The 17,366-nt window shown below is 44.5% G+C and overlaps 1 protein-coding gene across 3 annotated transcripts in view; it reads left to right on the forward strand.

Moving 5' to 3' along the window:
- Nucleotides 1-17,366, forward strand: part of C1QTNF7 (C1q and TNF related 7) — a 98,320-nt gene that overhangs the window by 34,607 nt on the left and 46,347 nt on the right. The window contains exon 1 of one of the 3 annotated variants that reach the window (XM_047799132.1): nt 1,370-1,493. The exons of the other annotated variants lie outside the window; for them this stretch is intronic. The gene's annotated coding sequence lies outside the window, so the exon portion shown is untranslated. Of the gene's footprint in view, nt 1-1,369; nt 1,494-17,366 lie in introns of those variants that run through there. 3 annotated transcript variants of the gene reach the window in all.

Below are 17,366 nucleotides of genomic sequence, written 5' to 3' on the forward strand. Positions count from 1 at the left end.
TGACAAGGGAAAAAGAGGTGAAATACACTCCTTAAGAGGGGAAAAGAAAAAGCCAAGAATCCTGCATCCTTGGCTGAGAAGCAGGGTATGGGCCGAGGTCCTGGCCATGATGAAATGAGAAATGGGAATGACACCATTCCATCAACAATGTCTTCTCTGTGACACGCTGTGCGGGACGCTGGCAAACACTGCTTTCTGATTGCAAAGCCGGCACAGGATTGAGAAGCCCCATCCCAGTGGAGATTTCCTGTGACTTTCACCACAGCAAGAGGAGGTAAGCACAGCGGGACAGAGGTCATGCCCCCAGGGACAAAACCATGGTTTGGAATATTGAAATGGGGCTTCCTTGGATGGTCAGTATTAAAGGCAGTGGTGAAGCCTTGATTTTCTGATTCCAGACCCCGTGTCCTTTTCATGGCAAATGTCAAGCCACATACTACCTTGTCCTCTGACCTTGACCTGGTTGTCCAAGGTCAGAAGTTTTCTCCATGTCCCATCCCATTTTCTGACCAATATACTCCTTCTCCCCCTCCAAAAAAAATCACTTGATGGCTTCTTCTAGCGCAGAAAATAACATTGGTGGAATACCAGAATGGAAAGAGGAAGAGACATGTGGAAATGCGGCTGGGTTTTTAGCCTTGCAGCCTCTGGTGTAATTGCTTTCACCCTTGATGAAGCATCTTTGCAGTGATCACCGTGTTTTTTGACCACGGAAGGAGAGCTATTGTCAGGATTCCCATTTTGCAGCTGGGAGAACTGAGACATAGAGGTATTAAGCACTTCATCCAGTGACGTGTATCCTAAAGATCAAGAGCCAGATCTCAACCGTCTGAGTTTATCTCCACGTCCCTCCAGGGGACAGAGCTCTGGTTGGACGCCCGGGAAGCCCTTCGGTTTCATTCCTTCCATGCATTCCCCTGTGATCCCGGTCAAGCCTTGTCAGCCCTGGGCTTGAGCGCCTACCTCTGTAAACTCAAGGGACCAAACCACCTGGTCTCTTAGAACATTCTCGAACGTGGTTCACAAGACAGCATACGACACATCTTGAAGACCCTGAAAGGTGCTCTGATTTCCCCCCAGCAAAGAAACATGAGATGCCCTGGCCCTTGAATTATACACTTTTAGAGCAAATATCATCCAGACTGCACCATTTCTCAAGTACGATCTAGGGAGTGAGCCAATGCCAATAGATGGAAGAGAAGATTTATTTTTGTTTATGAGAGTCACAGACCCTTCTTTCAGGCTCGATGGGACCACGGGGAGGTCTGTGCAGGCCGCAGCATCTCTGCACAACGAGGCCGTGTCGTGCTCTCTCTGCTCAAGGCCTGGGAGGATGCTTTTGAAATGAATCAGGAAATTACTTATCAATCCGAGGCCCCAAAGAGCCATGAGCCTTCCCCACTGCCAAAGGCAAGGGGATTTCAAGAGAAAGCTCCACATCTGTGCGCTCTAGAGTTCAAAGACTCCAGCTGTTGGAAGGTCTCACGAGCCATGTAAGTAAAGAGTCCTCTCTCCTGATTGAAATGAACCTCTTCAGGCTGGTATTTTTTTTTTTTTTTCCGAGATGAGTCCTTTGGCTCACATGGATGTTAGTCTTCATCGGCGGCTCTTCTCGGAGGTTTGGGGGTGGGGGGGGTGTTCCTTACTCAAGGAAACACCTCCTCTGGGGAAAGCGTCTGCTGAGCAGAAGAGGGAAAGCGAAAGTGCCGGCGTCGGCTTTGCTGGGTTAGTGCTGCAAGCAGCCCTGGACTTGGCAGTCATGTTCCTTCATGGCTATAGATCCACCCTCGAGGGGAGTGTGGGGCTGGTGTGCACGCTTGTGGGAGCAGACAGAAAGGGCTCCGCCGCTTCCCCCTGAGAAACAGAGCAGTCATCAGACCTGCAGCCACAGAATTCAAGTCGAAGGTGTCTCCTTCGTTTTGCAGGATTTTAATCGAAGAAGAAGAAAAGCATTAAAGCTCATAGTGTGCCGTGGAGATTTCCAGGTGGCGGTATAAATCTTGCGCTCAGTGTATGCTTGGTTAAGGGGGCTGATTTATGTGCTGTTTATTTTATTAAATAAATGTGCCCCTCATGGCTGGGGGGAAGAGCTGGATAAAGGCATTCCTTGCAATGCATGAACGTAAATGCCAAACCCGTGTGGGTAAAACTATGGGTTTGTATGAATAGTCATTCTGCGAATGGAATGTTTCGTTTCATAAATGATGCATTGTACTAGTGCATGTGTCTTTTACGAGAATTTCAAATCAGACTGTGGTTAAGGGCTGGGAAGTAGTTGCAGGAATATAGCTCATTGAAAAGAAATAGATCTTCTTTGATCAACCTTTGTTCCACGAGTCCCTATAGCCTCCCCAAGAACCCTGTGTTTGCAGGGAACACGTGTATGCCATGAACCGTAGACAGAAGGATGTATGTTTGGAAGGTGAAAGGAAATGATTCAAATATTGGGAAACATTTACCAAGCATTCGCCCTGTGTTTGGCCCAAGACTTGCCGTGTGTCGTGTGGTCTTCAGAGCAGGTGGCTCGCTGGTAAAAAGCAGTGGCTCTCAATTAGTGCACCTGGAGACATGTCCCTGATTAGCCTCTCTGTGACCCAGGGTTGGTTACTTAATGCCTCTGTGCCTCGGTTTTCTTTCTATGAAATAAAGGTAATAACAGCAGGGTTTCTAGGAAGCTTGAGCGTTAATGTAAGTATTGTTTTTCTCTCTCTCGTATATGAGAAATAGGTGAGATATAAATGCATACTTAGTGATAACTAAGTAACTTGCCCACCGCCACATGGGTGATGGCTGGCAGGGTTGGGTTTGGGAGTAAAGGATCAGATCATAATGAGAGAAGTCCACATTTCTAAGCACCGCCTCCTCCCCTTGCGCTCTTTCCCACGCATGCTTTATCCAGCCCTCACAGTGGCCTTCTGGGTAAGTGTTGTTGACCATTGACCGTGAGGATTCAGACCAGGAAACTGAAATGCAGATACATGAAGACATAACCCAAAGTCACACACTTAGACACGAGCAGGGCTCAGGCTGGGCACAGAGTTGTTTTTGCCTGCTGTTTTTTCTTTTTTAATTTTAAATTTATATTGGCATATAGCTGATTTAAATGCTGTGTTAGTTTCAAGTGTACAGCAAAGTGACACAGTTATACAGCCACATAGATCCATTCTTTTTCAGATTCTTTCCCCACATGGGTTATTACAGAATAGTGAGTAAGTCCCCTGAGCTATATGGCGTGTCTTTGTTGATTATCTATTTTATGTACTATAGTATGTATTTCTTCATCCCTGACTCCCAATGTATCCCGCCCCCCTTTCCCCCTTTGGTAACCATAAGTCTGTAGTCTTAAGTCTGAGCACAGGTGTTTGACGTTCTGGACTCAGAACCCCACTCTCTGGGGCGTGTCAGACCCATGTCGCCCCCTGGAGGGAAGAGTGAGCCAGTGAAGGAGGGTAATGCTTGTCGTCCAGGAGCCCTCACTCCGTGCCTCATGAACTAGCATAGGTCCCCGGGCCCCTGTGTTGATCATTCTCCAGAGGATTCCAATGTGCATCAGAGTTTGACAGTCACTCTCCTCAGTGTGCTTTGTAATCTTGGAAAAGTGGATCGACCTTCACCTGAGGAAGGTGCAAAGTTCTGTAACGGACAAGAGATGGAGCCCTTGCCCCCATTCATGCGTTGGGATTGCCCTGTGGTCAGAATCAACATTATTTCAGAGTTATTTACTGTCTTTTTTCTATCCCGGTGCTTTCCTCATCTTTTGGCATGTGTCACTTCTAAGCCCTGTGACCAGAAGAACTTTTTGTCATCAACCCCTTTGATTGCATCAGGCCTCAGTGACCAGCAGATGGGTAGACTTCTTTCTCTTTGGAGGCTTTTTATTATAAGTCCATACAACTCAGTGGAATTCCCCACCATATTGGAACAGCATGCGCTGCATCTATAATATGAGAAAATTACTCAATAAACTTTACACGGAGAACCAGCAACCTAGAGTCATTACTGTGCTGAAGAAAATGGAATTAGATTGATTTCTCTAGAGACACACAGAGAGAGAAGCCAGCAGGGATGTCAAAACACACACTGGGAACTCTAGATGCCTCCAAAAGAGGTCACGGAGGGTGTGGTAGAGCAGGAACCACCCAACAGTGGAAATAATTTCCTGTGGAGGCAAATGTTAGGATTTGCAGTGAAATATCCCTGGCCTTGAATTCTGGTTTCGCCACTTTCTAATGGCAAGACTCCAGGCAGGTCACTTACCTCTCACGTGTGTGTAGTGACATTAATAACTCAGCATAACACCTGCCTTGGTAGGTGCCCAATGCACAGGAGTTCCCTTCCTCCCTCTATCCAGTCCACAAATATTAACTGAGGACCTACTGTGTGTCACGTGTTATTCTAGATAAAGCAGTGAACAGGAGCCAAAATATCTGCCTTTATAACTTTAGTGGAGGAGACCATGGAATTATAGGTCAGAATGTAATTTGGGAGACTAATCAGTGCTATGAAGAAAATAAAATTTGACCACAAGACAGAGTGACTGGCAGGGGGGGGAAAGGGGGAAGGAGCTACTGCTTTAGCTAAGCTGGTCAGGGGTTGCCTCACTAAGGAAGTGGCGGTTAGCGTGGTCTTGAATCACAAGAAAAACATAAAAGCCATGGTTAGCCCCTAACTCACCACGTGACATTGGACAAGTCACTGAAACCTGTTAGGCTTCAGTTTTATCACCTACAAACTGCAGAGCTGAGGAAACCAGTGGGGCTTCTGACAGTTCTGAAAGTCTCTTTTGTCATTTTCTTCCCCTGTCTTAGGATCCTACGTCATGAGTAATTGTACGAAAAGAAGAAAAAAAAAATCCCCAACCCAAACTATACTGCAGTTATTTCCTTCTTTCATTCTGTTTTCTGGGGGTTTTTTTTCAAAACGTTTTCTCAACAAAGACAAATGAGTAGGTCCTAAGTGAATGAAGATTAATTAATTGTTTTCTTTTAAAAGCTCAAATTATCACAATTCCTAGGAATTACATTTCTGGAAAAGACAAGAACCACCGTATGGCAGATTTTTAGGGATGAATTGTGTAGCTTCCCAGTGACTTCATGTGTGGTTTTAAGTCTGAAATTGTACATATGTCTGCGGAGCCAAGAGGCAAAGCTGCCAGAAGTTGGCCGATCCAACACTCTATTAGCCCAAAGTCATGTGCATGGCTTTAAAAAAACAATCCTTGGTCTGAAATGTTTCCTTTCTGAAAATGGTGTAGCAGACCTCACTTGGGGCTTAGACAGCATCCATCCAAAGTGAAGGTTGCCATTTAGATAACTTGTCCCAGGGGAGTCTTTGTCTTCCAGTTGGCCAAATACTTGTGGCTGGAGTGTTCATGGCTGTAGCAATCCAGATGGTTGTCTAATTACCCCATTTTGGCATCGTAGTGTCAACCACAGTTATAGATCTATGACTGAGACTGTGAATTTTGTGTGCATGGCAGCCTAAAATATACAGGTCAGCCTTCTCGATTCTCAAATATGTAAGGGTTTTTGCTTAATTTATAAAAATATGATCTTTCCAAATTGCAAGCATATTTTTTTTAATCGTTTTGAAAACAAGGTCCAATGTTAGAATCTAAGGACTGAAAACTAAGAGCGAAGAGGATGAGATTAGGACACTGGGGTTAATGAACTGGCAGTGGAGAGAGTGGAGGGCATTCAGTGATGCTCCTTGAAGCTCTAAAATGATTTTAATAAAAAAAAAAAAAACAATTTTAAGCAGTGAGCTGCTCTCTAGTAGGGGGAGTGAGAGGGGGCAGGAACCACTACCCGACACTTACTTTTAACACAAATGATATTTCAGCATTTTCCACGCTTTAGTTCCTTGCCGCAATCCTAGGGCAGTGTGGCTATTTCTCTGCTTATTTTATAGATGGGAAGCTGAGGCTCAGTGTAGTTAATCACAGGAAAGTTCACCAGCAAGAATGTAGCAGAACTACAGCTTGCATGTAGGGCTGCCTTACTTCACAACCAACCTATGTGCCCCTCGACTACTCTGCTTTGGGAACATAAAGGGCTTTCCCCCCCACATATTATGCACATCCTGTTTAAGTAAAAAAAAAAAAATCATTCACTGCAAGTTTTTAAATGTTGAAATTGTTGAAATGGCCTCCTTAGGGAAGAGGCTGAGAAATTGTCTTCTTTGGAGGTCTATTAAAACTAGATCAGTTATTATATATGTCTGATATAACTTCAGTGTGGTCCTTCCCCAAGGTGAAAAGATAGACAAAATGATTCCCTAAGTTTCCTTCTAATTTTTACAACCAAAGACCAAGTCTGCACCCATGCAAAGCAAAATGGCGGTGACGGGTTAAGCACAGCCATCCCACCCTCTCTCCTACTCCATACCAATGGCTTTGGCTCAATGTGCAGACTTTTCAGAAGAAACATAGTCATTCAGATCACAGGCTCCACAGGCCATATTCCCACAACTAGGGAGGAGCCTCAACTCTGTTCCAGCTCATGCCCAACCAAATGAACACCATTCCAAGGAGTCTATTATCTAATTTGAGCCTGTACTGCCAATGTTTCAGAACTATAAATCAGGACCAAAGTCACATAAACATGGAGCACTTTTAGAACGTAGGGATGTCTTTTAAAATTCTAGCTATTAGGAGTATCAGTTGGGATTGCATGTGTCAGTGAGTACCAGAAAGCCCAGTTCCTTTCACACATAAGTGGTTTATTTTTCTTACATAACAATAAGCCCAAAGGGAAGTGATCAAAAGATGGTGTAGCTGTTCTGATGTCACCAAGAAACCAAGCTCCTTCTATATTCCTACTTCACCAATATTAGCATGGGGTTTTCATCCTCATTATGGCAAGCCAGCTGCTGCATCTCCAGGTGTTAAGCGCATATTCCAGGCAGGAAGGCAAAAGCCTTCTTGTCAAACTTGGCCTTTTTCTTTGGGAAGGGAAACCCTCTTCCATGACTTTCCTTGTGCATCTTATTGGCTAAATTCTGTCCAATGGCCCCCTCCAGCTGCGAGGGAATCTGGAATGTTGTGAATTACATTAGTCTTCAGTACATTAAAAGGCAGGGGAGACGTGGATTGGGATGTGTTGTAAGTGAGCTGACCTACAGTACTTGTCAAAATATGCCATAAATTCCTATTTCCAAAAGCAATAAATTTGGAATTTGATACATAAATAGGACTACCCTAAAGAAATATTTCCTAGCTGCATCTCTTTTCCTACTTAATTATAAGCACGACAATATTTTCATCCAAGAAGTAGGTGGGGACCACATTCCATCTAAAGTACTAGGGAGTAATGGAAAGAAGTGGCTCTGGATGTCACGCCAAGGTCTGAATCCCAGTCCTATACTCAACGAGGTGTCTCTGGACCTCAATTTCTTTATACTTAGAATAAGAGTAATAATAGCTATCCATAGAATTGCTTTAGAATTAAATTAAATATCATACAAAGAGTCTGATATTTAACAGACATTCAAGAAATAGCAGGTCTCTTTTCTTTTGCCTCGCACCTTTTATTCAACAAGTGTAAAATGCTCCCTCAAACCTGACTCAGCCAAGAGCTGACGGTGGAAGAATCCACTCTTTGATTGCAAGAAATTAGAACAAAGCTGCTGAATGGTGTGTAGCCTTTCTTGATCAGCGGACGCCAAGATTCTTTCATGTTGGGCTTCATCGCATTATCTTAGCAAACCAGACAAAAATGTCTAAGCAATTTTGTTTTTCAAGCTGATTTGAAGGCTTCAGAGTGACATCTGCTTGTGACATGTTACAAAACGGAGTCAATAGAGCCATTTGGTGACATTTTAAAAAGTGATTTCAATGTTTGCACCAAGGGATATAATTCCTAGAATTTGTGCAATTTGTTCTGTGTTGTTGAGATGTGAACTAAAACCTTCACAGAGACTTTCAGCTGTTTCAATCCATTATCTTCATCTTTACCCAGGAAGCCAGGTTTTAAATTGAGTTTCTTTCCATTTTAATTATCTCCCTGTGTCACTCCGACCTTTCCAGCCAATGATCGATGTTTAAAGTTTATCACCTCATAGTCACCACTGCAAAGTGAAAAAGAGGAAATGAAACAAACCAAAAAGAGTTCGCAGATTTGCAGCATCGAACTCTAACCATCAGCCAAAAATCTCATTTCTGCACTATGCAAGATGGGGAAAAAGGATAGAACCCAATTCAGAGCCATTGTGTTCTTCTTCGGGTATGAACTCTGTGACCTTTAGGGGAGCAATTTAACCTGACCCTCTGGCTCCTTACCTGGAAAAAGACATGAGCATATCTGCCCCTGCCATCTCATCTGACTGATACGAAGACCTTTGAAATAAAGCGCTAGACGTGCTAGTCAAAATGACACATGGTCTCCTCAAGCTTAACTTTGTTATTTCGCATCTCTTGTGGTACAGTTTTACTGCATCGTGGATATAATGCATTCTCACTGGGGAGAATTAGTGGTTACTTTTCTTTGCCTTTACGTTTCCAAGATTTTCTATGGTTGTTACTTTTCAAGATCAGAAAACAAACAAAACAGGCAGTCAGTCTTACCATTTTGTTTTCTGGCTCTTCTGCATGCCTCCCTTTCTTTGTTGAACTTTGTACTTTTTTCTCAATCCATTGCTGAATCTGTTTACTCTTTGTGTCCAAATCAAGTTCTCCAATATTTGAAGAAATATGTATACAAGGCCTCCTGTACCCTTCTCAGACTTCCATCTGAATTCTCACCTTATTTTTATAGTCAAGCTTTCTTAACAAGAGGCTGTTGCTTCACTCTCTCTTCCATTCCCTCAGTCTGAATTCAGCCAATTCTTCCTGGAGTGTGGCTGTTCAGACTAAATATTCAGCTCTCTGCAGGCTGACCACCTTTTCTTCACCCAAATGAAGCCAAATTCATCTCATGTTCATTGAATATACATATATTTATTGAACCTGGAGTGATACAAACAAAAATCTCTGCCCTTTCGGAGATTATATTCCAAAAATCTGGCCTCCCCAGCCCTGGCAAACTGATAGGGACATTGATAACGTCAGCAAGTCAATGCCCTCTCTTCTCTCTGAGAAAATTGCCCCAAGTGTTTCTAAGCTATGCCCACATGTACTCATGAATTCATATACAACAGCCTTTATGCAAATCATAGCCCAAATCACTGTCACCTATACAAATCATAGACATTAATGGTATCCATCTTGAATATCAACTTTTTTTTAATCTTTTTAAGGCCACACCCATGGCATGTGGAGATTCCCAGGCTAGGGCTTGAATCAGTGCTGTAGACGTTGGCCTATGCCACAGCCACAGCAGTGCAAATCCAAGCCTTGTCTGCCACCTACACCACAGCTCATGGCAACGCTGGATCCTTAATCCATCAAGCATGGCCAGGGACTGAACCTGAGTATTCATGGATACTAGTTGGATTGTTTCTGCTGAGCCATGAGGGGAACTCTGATTAACTTCTTTTTTTTTTAATTAAAATGTAGCTGATTTAGGAGTTCCTGCTGTGGCACAGAGGATTAAGAATCTGGCATTATCTCTGCAGTGGCTTGGGTCACTGCTAAGGTGTAGGTTTGATCCCTGGTCTAGGAACTTCCCTATGCCCCCCCCCAAAAAAATGTATATAGATAGATAGATAGACAGACAGATAGTTGATTTACAATGTTGTCAATTTCTGCTGTACAGCAAAGTGACTGAGTCATATGTGTGTGTGTGTGTGTGTATATATATAAATATTTCATATGAAGAATGCAATCTCCTGTTCTTCTCCAGATTTGATCATCTCCATGCAGCCAGACTGTGGCTAAGTTCTGGGCAGAGATGGAGAGAAAGCCACCTCCCCACGTTGAGTCATCTGGCCCCAAAGTAGTTCTGTTTGTATTCAAAGACTCAAGTCTTTACTGAAAATGTCCTCCTGAAAATGTTTCCTGGAAACCCTCCTTTCAGCCCCTGACATTGACAGCTCTCTCTATAAAGCCCCCAAACCAGAACAGAAACAATGCATGTCCCCCGCTGTCCTTGTATGACACCCCCACACCCCCATTCAGATACTTGTGCAGACACTGCCCCCCCAAGCCTCTCACCCTTGAAGGTCAGTCTCTAATTTCTAGTCGATCTTAGCTAAAGCACTCTAGAAACCAATGAAATCTGGCAGATTGATCACAAGTTTTGAGCCTTCAAACTGGTGTCATTTGGAAATAGTCATTACAACTTACTCCCAGGCATGGAATAGCCAGGCATACATCAATGCTTTCAGGGGGCAGCTTCTGAAGAGCCCATATGCTTTCTTCACCCCCTTTTGGTCCTATAGGATGCCATCAACCTAGGAGTTTTCTTTTCCTGGGAAGGATGGAGATGCATGGTGGTTAGAGGGGGATCAAGGGAGCTAAGTCAAGATTATTTCAGGATGGAAAGAGACTTGAACATTGGTACAGGCTGAGAGTAACCAGCTGGTGGTAGAAGTTGACGGTACCAGAAGATGAGAGAAGGCCATCTAGGCAAGGCAAGAGGTGGGTCGGAACAACCACCCAGAGGAAGGCTTGGTCTCAAGCACAGGTCCTGTGTCCACTGAGACAGGCAGGAAGCAAGTGAGGTTGGACGGGAATGTGAATACATTACAGATCATGGGGAAATGGAGGGAATCATGAGAATGCTCAGTTTTTCTCTAGGAGGTTGAAACTCGGATCATCACTTAAGATAAAGGACAGTGAGCTGGTTGAGTATTTACCACAAGCACCCAGATGAGCTCTTGTCATAAGGAAGCACTAGAAAATATATATATATATTCTCTTCTTTCCCTTTGAGAGACTGCTATTTATAGCAAATGTTTATTTCCAAAAGACCTCCTGTAAAAATAGCCACAATGATACCACCCATATATGTCGCATGTTAAGTGAAATGCATGAGCCTTCCCAAAACTTTTATTTTAAACCTTGAACTCTAATGACCTCTCTAAACTCATCTCAGTTTTGGAAATAACTTGGCCCCAGTGCAGACTGACAGAGAGGCCCCCTGACCACACATATTATCTCTCTGTGACCCACGAGCCTGCAGAATGTTCTGGAATTTCTCCAGCAAAGAGGTGTGTTGCAGAAAAGAAAGTGAACTCTTGGAGGTTTTGCTTTCAGTGCTGCGAAAATTGCGGCAGACATGACAAATGAGAGGGGGATAATCTAAAACATGTACCATTTGCATGTTGGCCTTTGAAGATTTTAATAAACATCAGCTTTCCCGGGCCAAATCAGGTTCTTAGCTCCCAAATGTTTCTGATTTAGACTGTCTTCTTTTGATTAGTTAAAATCAAAAGGATCACTTTGGGGAGGTTTCATGCTTAGAATGGAGGGCAGCTGGTGTGCAGACCAGAGCAGGTAGTTGCCCCTGGGGAAGTTGTCTTTGCTTTGCCCCACCTCCGCTCTCCCACACCATACATGGAAGGAGCCAGATATGGGGGGACCAGGTCTATAGTCCACCAGCGTTTCAGGGCTTCCAAGAGAATTCTTTTGTGAGAACAAGGAGTTTGGGGTTTCTTGAACAGCAGTTTTTTCAATCAGTCTCTCTCTCTCTCTCTCTCTCTCTCTCTCTCTCTCTCTCTCTCTCTCTCTCTCTCCCTCTCTCTCTCTCTCATCTCTTGTAATTAACTAAGTACTGGTCTCTTCGGCTTGCCTTGTAGGATTTCTGGTCACTCACCTGACCAGCACAGTCATAGGGACACAGAATTAAGTATCCCCAAAATGCCTGGCCCTATTCTAGCCTCTTGAGACAGAGCTGTGATCCAAACAAACTCCCTCCTGCCTGACCCTTGCAGTCCCGTGGAGGGATAGACAGACAGACTAAGAAAACACAAGGATGTGTGCATGTCAAACGGGATGAGGATGGCGAAGAAGGATGTGCGGTACGAGAGGGCAGGTGTGCGGCTTTACAGGTGGGGCAGAGAAGGCTGCGGTCACGAAAGCCGACATTGGAGCAGAGACTTCAAGGCAGAGAGGAATCAACCCCACCAGCATCTGGGAGAAGAGCATCTGGGCTGGGGAGTAGCAGGCAGGAGAAGAGGCGAGATTGATGGCGTTTGGCTTGTTGCGGGCATGGGAGGATGCCAGGAGGCTGGAAAGAAGCACATGAGGTGGACATGTGAGTCCGAAGGGAGTGGGGATCCAGGGCATCTGAGGCCTTTGCACGAGCTTTATCCAAAGGGATGCTTGAAGCTGTTCCTGGGTTTTTGAGCAGCAGAATGACCGACAGGTTCTGACTTCAATTCTGTAAGACCGCTCTGACAGCTATTTGGAAAGCAGACTCTGGGGGTGGGGGGCGGTGCAGGGCAGGCCAGAGGTCAGTTCCACCATCCCACTTGCCAGGCCTGTGGTGGTTTCAATAACAATAGCAGTCTCCCTTGATGGAGAATTCACGGCCTCAATAAAATGGACATGTATTAAAAGGTTGACAAGATTCGCTTTACAAATCACATTTTATAGTACACAGCTCTGCTTAAGGACAGACAGACCCCATCACAGTACAGTAATAAAATGTAATTAATTTGACTGAGGACATGCTATTTGGGGCATGTTCTTTTACCAGCCAGAAAGCACACATACCAGACTGTTATATTTAAAACCAGGCCTGGAAGCCAAAGGAAAAAGCTGTCTGTTTGTCTTTGTTTTCCCTGGACCTGCCTTTCCTGGCAGTTGGGGTGGTGTCTGCGGGGAGCATGGAGGAAGTCTGTGTCCCAGACCAGCCCACCAGGGTCCTGGGATCCTTCTCAGGCGTTTGTGACCAGAGCGACAACTGTCACAAAATATGCCTTCGCCTGACCTGTCTCTTGTGCGTGAAACTCTTGGGGGTGGGGCATGCCTATAAAGGGAGATTTACTAGAGAAACTAGGCATGAGTAATCATGTCCCAATTAAATTTTTTTTCTGCTTAGGGTCGCACCCGTGGCATAGGAAGTTCCAAGGCTAAGAGTCGAATTGGAGCTGCAGCTGCCTGCCTAAGCCACAGCCACAGCAACGCCACATCCGAGCTGCGTCTATGATCTACACCACACCTCACAGCAACACTGGATCCTTAACCCACTGAGCAAGGCCAGGGATCGAACCTGCATCCTCATGGATACGAGTTGGGTTTGCTACCGCTGAGCCATGATAGGAACTCCCTGAATTAAATATTTTGTATCAACATTGGTAGCTTTTATTTAATCATATCACCGTATATACATCCCTAACACTCACCAGATGCTGGCTCTTCTAGGTGCTCAGTACCGGGCAAACAAAAGCTCAGATGAGAACCCCCACCTTCAAGCATCTTTTACGGGAGGGGGGGGGGAAACAGGATACAAAAATAAGTAAATAAGTAAAACACATGATGTCAACTGAAAAAGAAACACATACATATAGCTGAAGAGCTGCAAGTTCTGTTTTATTCGGGGAACTTATTGAGGACTGTAATCCAGGAGGCAGCCTCTTAGATAGTTCTGAAGAGCTGGTCCATAGACGTAAGGGAGGAACCAGGATATAGAGGAGTCTTTGCTGAAGAAAAGAAAAGAAAAGAAAAGGAGAGTTCCCATCGTGGTGCAGCGGAAATGAATCCGACTAGGAACCATGAGGTTGCAGGTTCGATCCCTGGCCTCACTCAGTGGGTCAAAGGATCCGACGTTGCCTTGAGCTGTGGTGTAGGTCACAGACGTGGCTCAGATCTGGCATTGCTGTGGCTGTGGTGTAGGCCAGCAGCAACAGCTCTGATTAGTCCTCTAGCCTGGGAACCTCCATATGCCTCAGGTGAGGCCCTAAAAGATCAAAAGACAAAAAAAAAAAAAAAAAAAAAAAAAGATGCAATAAAACATCAGAAGACTGCTACTCACAAAAAAGTTGACATTTAAGTTAATGATTTTAGTGCTTTTCTGTGTATGGGACATTGAAGTCACTCCTTTTTGACATGCATCTTAACTATCTAGGGCCACAGTTGTTTTTCTCCGTCCTGAATCCCCTCCGGGCACACAGTCTGGGGTGGCTGCAGTGGCTGAAGGCTTGATGGCCACAACATCCTTTGTCTACTGGAATGGCAGGCAACCTTCATTGTTACTGAAGTGGCAGGCAACATTTTTTTTTTTTTGTCCACAACAGTATGTTACATAATGATACAAGTCATGGAGAAAATAAATCTTAAAAGGGGTGTGGGGAGTTCCCTTTGTAGTAATGGACCCAACTAGTATCCATGAGTACTCAGTTCTATCCCTGACCTCACTCAGTGGCTTAAGGATCTAGCATTGCCGTGGCTGTGGGGTAGGCCAGCACCTGTAGCTCCAATTCTACCCCTAGCCTTGGATCTTCATATGCCCTAAAAAAAAATTTTTTTAGTAATAAAAAATTTTAAAAAAGAATAAAAGGATGTGGAAGGATTAGGTTTCCAAGTTTAGGAAGAGTGGTCAGGAGAGGCCTTACTGGCAAAACAAAATGTGCAAACCTAAAAAAAAGTGATAGAGCAAGATGCTGATATTGGCACAGATACAGGTTAAACGTAGATATAGATGTTGATGTCAGCGTAAGGGTTGGTGTAGGTGCAGATGTCGGTGGGTATAGATGATAGAGATAGAGAACAAAAATAAAACATTAATGAAGAGAAACTGCAGTGAAAGGAGACTGGGAGGCCAGAAAGGGCGCGCTGAGCCCTACAGCAATTCCAAAGCCCAACAAGAGGAAAGACGCCTCTTCCTTCCTGGCACCCTTGGCCAATAACAAGCCTTAGCCTCTCTGTGGACTCGAGCCCACCTGCCTTCCTTTTCCCTCGATGAATGTAATCTCCTTCCTTTGCCATCTGGGTATTTGCCCACAGCTGGCCATGGCTTTGCCAACCACGGATTGCAATTCTCTGCTGATCCCAAATAAACCACCCTCCTTTTTTGGTTAGAGAAACAACTGGCGGACTGTTTGTTTTAGGTCAAGTAGAAATGATAGAGATAGAGGAAGAGTAGGAGGGAGGTACAGATGAAGATGGATGTACATGTACAGGTAGGGCAGGCAGAGGACATACCTACAGGTATAAATGATCACGACTCTGACTCCAGTGCATGAAGATTTCTCCCCACAAGAATTTCTCTGTGGGAGCTCCCATCAGGGCTCAGCGGTAACAAACCTGACTAGGATCCATGAGGACCCGGGTTCGATCCCTGGCCTCACTCAGTGGGTTAAGGATCTGGCATTGCTGTGGCTGTGGTGTAGGCCAGTGGCTACAGCTCTGATTCAACCCCTAGCCTAGGAACTTCCATATGCTGTGTGTGTGGACCCAAAAAGACCCAAAAAAAAGAAAAAGAAAAAGAAATTCTGTGATACCAACTCTGATTCTGCTCCTATACCAGCTGTGTTTCCTACAATTCAACTCAACTCTGACGCTCTTTACCCAGACATAGCACCAGATCTTACAACTTAAGGACTGTCTCACAAGGCTGCCCCCCTCCCTCCACTTTAGATGACGGTCACAAATCCAAGATGGTACCAGAGCTTCTCACAGGCCAGCTATAAATTAGAGGTTCCAACAACTACCTCCTTGGGTTCGAGTTGTTTCCTAGATAGGCTTACAGAACTCAAAGAAACATGTTACTTACTAGATTATGGTTTATTATAAAAGGGTATAACTCAGGAACAGACTAATGGAAGATCTGCATAGGGCAAGATATGTGGGCACAAAGCTTCCATACTCACCAAGCCCACCACTCTGCAAATCTCCAGTGTTCCCCAACCCAAAGTTCTCCAAACCCTGTCCCTTTAGGTTTTCATAGAGGCTTCATCATGATTGATTACATTCTTAACTGTTGGATTGAAGTCAATCTCTAGCCCTTCTCCCCTCCCCTGAGGTGAGGCTAAGGGGTAGGGGCAGAGGATGGGGTGTGGGACTGAAAGTTCCAACCCTCTAATCCAAGTGGTTGGTTCCACTGGCAACCAGCCCCCATCCTCAGGAGGCTTCCAAAAGTCACCTCACTGACATAACAAAGGACACCTTTAGCACTCTCCTCACTTAGCAAATCCCAAGAGCTTCAGACACTTGTGCCAGAACCCAGTGGAAAACCACATATATACTTCTTATTATATATATAATCACAATATCACAAAGACATAGATATAGACACACATCTGAGGAAGAAGCTTTCCAGACAGGAAGAAGAGTACATGTGAATATCCTGTAGCAGGAATATGGTTGAGGAGCAGCACAGAGACAGCATGGTTGGAGCCAAATGAATGAAGGAGAGAGAGTAGAATAGGAGCTAACATGGTGGGGAAGGGCAGGTCTGTGGCTCATTCTGAGCCTTTAATTTTCACTCTAAGAGAGGTCATAGGGACCTCTCATGAAGGTTCAATCAGAGGGTCATAACAGTATCTCTCTGTTGAGTGTCTTCTCCAAGGCCAAGAGCAAGAAGACCAGATGGATGTGGCTGCAACAATTCAGGCAGGAGATTATGTTCAAAGGGACATGGGTGGCAGCAGTTGAGATGGTGAGCAATGGTAAGATGCTTGAGATAACATTCCAGGAGAGCCACAGGGCTGCGTACATGTGGGGTTCCTGGGAGAAAGAGCATCAAGGTGGTCTCTAAGTAACTTGGCCTGAGCATCTGAAAGAGCCAGTTATGAATTATGAGACTGGGAAGAGCAGGAGCAGCAGGCAGGGAGGGAGACATCAGGAGCTCTGTGTTAGACACGTTAGGGTCACTGTGTCTGGTAAACACACACGGAGATGTCTAGTGGTGGCTGGATGTGAGCCCAGAGTTCAGGAGGGGGCTGTGAGCTGGAAATAGAGATTTCAAGCCATGTAACTAGATGGGATCACCAAAGGGGGGAGTGTCAGTAGAGAAGAGAAAGAGTCCAAGGACTGAGCCTGGGCTTCCAACACTTTCTGATTAGGAAGGAAAGCAAGACCCAGGAAAGGAGGCAAGGAGGAAACAAGAAGAATACCAAAATACAGTGGTTTCTCAAGGATGGATGAACAAAAAAAGGAGAGCAATAGGTCAAGTACCAAATTGGTCTGAGAAATTACCACTGGTTTAGTCATTTGATCATTTAGTCATTTGATGACCTTGACAATGGTGATTCCATGGAGTAGTGGGGCAGAAGCCTGACGGGGTAGCTTTAAGAGAGAGAAGGGAGGATTGAAATTGTGACAGTGAGTAGAGGTCATGTATTCAAGGAGTTTGCTATAAAGGGAGGCAGTGACTGGAGAAGGACGTGTCTAGAGAAGGTAACAAATTAGTAATATATCTAGTTTATATAGTAATATATGTTACTATGTATACTTAATTTACTTTATTTCTATACATTATTATATTACTATATATGTATTGCTGCCCATATAATTTCTCTTTCTATATAATGTATGTAATGTG

This window comes from Phacochoerus africanus, chromosome 10 (assembly GCF_016906955.1).
Source record: "Phacochoerus africanus isolate WHEZ1 chromosome 10, ROS_Pafr_v1, whole genome shotgun sequence".
Lineage (NCBI taxonomy): Eukaryota > Metazoa > Chordata > Mammalia > Artiodactyla > Suidae > Phacochoerus > Phacochoerus africanus.